Source organism: Paroedura picta, chromosome 8 (assembly GCF_049243985.1).
Source record: "Paroedura picta isolate Pp20150507F chromosome 8, Ppicta_v3.0, whole genome shotgun sequence".
NCBI lineage: Eukaryota > Metazoa > Chordata > Lepidosauria > Squamata > Gekkonidae > Paroedura > Paroedura picta.
This window is the reverse complement of record NC_135376.1, coordinates 42,943,041-42,947,650: the sequence shown is the minus strand read 5'-3', so window position 1 is coordinate 42,947,650 and position 4,610 is coordinate 42,943,041.

The window sequence follows — 4,610 nt, the reverse complement described above, 5'->3', positions numbered from 1 at the left end:
GCCCGGAAAGGCGCCGGGTGGGCGGAGGAGAGGAGAGGAGGCCAGCCGCTGTGGAGCAGCTTCGCTTGTACAAAGCCAAAGCCGGGGCGGGGGGGGGGGGAGGCAGTCTCCAGCCCCCCTCCCTGTCGTTGTATCTCAAGTGTATCGATATAGCCGCCGCCGCCGCCGCCTCCAGGAGTTAAAGGATCCAATAAAAGCAGGTGCAACGTGTGTCCCCGCCGGCTTGGCTCGGAGGGAGGCAGGGCCAGGAAGGAGTGTCCGGGGGCGGAGCAGGCTGGCCTGAGGGCTGAGTGGGTGGCGAGCCTGGTCGGAGGGCTCCTGCCTGCGGCTTTATCACCCGGTGTGGTTCCGCCGGCCTCTTGCAACCGGCCTGTAGGGAGCCTGCCGGCCTGCTGCGGACATCGACCATGCGGCGCTCGGGGGGCTGCAGAGCTGTGACCGGACTGCTGCGGGGAACCGGGCTGGCGCCGCGCCCTCGGCGGCCTGCTCTTTGGCCAGCGCCCGCCCTTCCTTCCCTCGCTCTCCGCGGGCCGGCGGGAGGGGTGGCCGTCGGGGGACTGGGGAGGAGGCCGGTTTGGGGCCTGTGCCCGCTGGGCCCGCCGCTGTAATCCCCTTGTCCGGGCCGGTCGCGGCTGCCAAGGGCCTGAATGGGGAGCGCGCGGCGCAAAGCGGCCCATTGTGGCGGCCGGGTCGGCTCTGAAAGGCCCCGCCGGGAAGGGGCTGAGGAGCGGCGCTTATTGGGCCGCGGAACAAAAGGGGGGCCGGGACAAAGGGCCAGATTGACGGCCCGCGCGGCTCCACGCTGCGCTTGGGCGGGCCGAGGGGCTGCCGATTTGTTCCCCTGGTTTTGTCACCAGCGGGCCGGGGGGGGGGGCGCTTCAAGGACGGGGCTGCCTTGCCCGGGCCTGGCATGGTGAGAGGGCAGGTGGAGGCGGCAGAAGTCCCCGGGGGCTGCGGGGCTCGGGAGACGCCTTGGGAGAGCCCTCGAGGGAAATGTCGGGGGAGTAGAGCCGGCCAGGCATCCCCCACGCCGCCCCGGTGCCCCTGAGCGGGCCATTCCCCGCCTTCCTTTCCAGCTGCTGGGAGCGCAGCACAAGTGGCGAGGATGCCCACGGCCTCGCCGCTAAAGCGGCCACTGGCCGGGAAAGACCCTTCCCGCTGGGACTCCGGAGCACGACGGAAGGGGCCCCAGCGCTTAAGAGGGGAGGTGCCCGGGCGGCGTCTGGGGGCATGGCGGGGGGAGGCAGTCGAACAACCAGCCCCGCCCCCCTGACGCCGGGGGCTCTGGCAGAACTTCCCGTCTGCTTGGCCAGTTCTCCCTAGGGGAGGCACCGCTCGGCCCGAGCTCCTCCCCGGCCCGCAAGGCCTCCTCCTCCTCCCGTCTTATGGCCTGGGGGGGGTTCGAATAAGCCCCCCCCCCGGCGGAAAGGCCCAGCAGGCCCCAGGGCTGCGCTAGGCAAAGGCTCTTCTGGAGCGCCAGAACCCCGCCGGGGCGTCTGCCGCTGTGTCGGCAGGATTGCCCCGCGCCCCTGCATGCGGGCGGCATGCTGGGCTAGTGCTGGGGTTGCGGCGCAGAGCCAGGGCATGGCAAAGCGCCTCGGAAAAGCCCCGCCACGGAGGGGGGCAGGAGTCGGCTGCAGCTGGACGGCCCCTTTAGTCGCCCCCAGGAGCAACGACCCCCCCCCCGCAGTGCACGTCGCACATTAAGGGGGGGTCGTAGGCCCAGGGGCCCCCTTCGTGCCGCAGGCCCAGGGGCAGTGGGCGTTGCAGAGAGAAGGGGGAAGGCCGGCCCCCTCCCGTGAGGCGGCGCTGCCACACCAATGACCTTAACTGGCTTCGTCTGGAATAAGCGTCGCGGCCTGAGGTCTTCAGCCCTGTTCACAAGTGACAAGGAACGCGCGTGCTTGTTCTGCCCTCGAACAAGAGGCCTGTTGAGCAGTGCGCCCCTGAACCCTGATACAAACCCCACGTTGAGCCAGGTCCTGGGTGACGGTTAGTGCGGCAAAGCCAGCGCGCTTTGGATCTTTCTTACAAAAAGCAGACTGTAGGCGTGTTCACCGTAACGTATGAACGGGGCTTTTCTTTGCTTAAGCTAATCAGAATGTCTCAGGAACAAGTACTGGTCGGCCTGATGAATTAGAGGCTCCATTTGCCACAAGGGACCCGACCAACCCATGTTCCTACTCCCACGAGTCCGTCTCGACGGGGCAAGGACACAAGCTGACAGTTGCCAGGGTTAGTACTCTTTACACTCAACGCCCCCCCCCCAACTCTTAGTATCGTTATGGAAGTCAATACTCGCATTCGAATGTAGTTTAGAAGCAGGGATTTATAAAACTCACCCCACCCACAAATTTCAGCAAGACCTGAGTTCTGGTGTAAATAGAACTCGACTAGAACTGAATGGGGTTTGCTACCCTGAACCATATCAGGATCGCCTGGTTCCCGCATCTTTAGAAAGTGAAACTTTTCTCGGCCTTGCAATGTAACGATGAGAAAACAGTGTCTTCTGCTGGTTTTCTGCGTAGCACGTGTTAACATTGGAGCCTTTGTAATTAGAGCATTGGTCCAGCAGAGGCTAGAAATCATTAAGCGCTTTCAGAAGGGAAAGCTTCCGCAGCGCCTCCACCAACTTCAGGCTGACTGTGGAACTGCCGATTCAATGCCTGGCCAGCTATGGTTCAGATCTGCAAGATCCAGGGAGAAACGTTTCAAACTTGGGACAATGCTGCCACTCTGTTAAAGCAAAAATAAACAGAAGGCTTCGAAGACTAACAACTTTGTATGCTATCCTTAGCTTACCTGTTCTCTTCCTTAGATACAAGGATGGAGAAGAGTATTGCTGCATGGGACATTCCTCCCTACTCCAACTGCACTTGGTAGTAGAGGGACTGGGGGAAGAGAGAAAGGGTGGGGGGGGGGGGAGGGAGAGATCTCCATAGCCTTGATGCCCTAGCATTAGTGGAAAGCAGCTGGAAACTGAGAGAGCTGCAGGAATGCTAGAGCTTGAAGGCAAACTACATCACTATCCTGGGAGACAGTACATAACCAGATGGAGGCTAGGGCTGGTTTCAAATGAATGAAGTGGTAGATTATGCAAAGTGGGTGGGTACAGGTTGACAGGCTGCTTCCTCCACTTTCAGAGCTCCAGACATGGTTATTTCCCTGTAACTGAAATTCACTCTTCTAGTCTTTTGCTTTGGTGAGTTGCAAGGCTAGGAAGATTCTCCATAGCGATCGCTAAAGTCTCCCAGCAGCTAGGCAGAAGACCCACAAAAACATGACCCTGCTTAGCCAGTTGCCTGTCAGTGGTACAGTACAGTACTTCAGTTTAAAGGCCAAGGTCTGGCCTGGAAGCCCCCACAGGGGCCATGTAGATGACCTATGGAGAGGGCATCTGGTACCTTGCTATTCTATAATTGCTATAATTAAGGCTACCAGGATAGGATGTTCAGCATCTCCTCCCACAAACTAAGGCATGCCCCTCCTAAAGTTACTGCTTCATAGTAGCCTTCAAACCCTCTTTTCCAATAAAGCTCTTTTTAAATACTACATCACATTTTTGAGCTACAAATTCTTCCATCCCAGGAAGGGTGACATTAATGAACACTTTCCTAAGAGGTTAGGTTTGGTGTGCCTGATTCACTCACCAGCAACAACTTATTGCCTTTTGTTCTAGCCTAGCCTTCAAGCTCCCTGTGTCTGTTGGCAACAGGTTGCCAGTTTTTATGACTGACAATGCTCTTGTGCCTTTAAAAGGAGTATCTTGACACTAATTAACAGGTAAATTTCCCCCACATCTCCATGGCGTATTCTTTCCACCATTTACCTGATCCATATGGCCATTAGTTAACAGTAGTAAATTATGGACAAAATTCTACCCCCCCCCCCAGTTCAGGAAAGAGATGGCATGATCTGTGTACCAGGAGCTCCAGTCTGGCATCATGAAATAACCCCATGTCAGGAAAGCAACCCTTTCACAAACTCCATAGAATATTGTTAAGCCTGCATGAAAGTCGTAGCATGATGAAGCAACCCTATTTCCTCAAATATCTGCTTCGCATCCAGATCTACACAGCCGGTTGGAGATGCATCTGATTTTATTGGGAACTGTCACAATGTCTGAGGAAACCCAGATATTCAAGTCAAAAGGGTAATTCTAAGTGGGGGCCATATTCCATAGCTCACTCCAGCATTTAAGGTAGGAGACTGGTAAGGGTTAAAACAAAAGATCCTAATTTGGGGATAGAGTCTGGCATATATATATGAGCCAGATGAGATATAGACAAGAAGCATTTATGAGCTTAAATCACTATCAGTGCTTATACAGACATAGCAACATCCAAGCAATATGCATAAACTGCTTATCGGGTGTGTGGATAGATCTCCGTCTGTGATTACAGTGTAATTCCAGAGACCAAATTCAAAAAGGCCATTTTCTCTATACCCAGCAGTTAATATTGTTACAGGAGTCCCCACTTCAGATGTTATGTTAAGCACATATTCATTTTCACTGTGTCATTCTAAGCATGCTCACTGCCTTCTAAGCTTTGTGTACCTCTGCTGAGGATGGTAGTGTAATTCTCTAACCCAGTCCACTATCATTCATT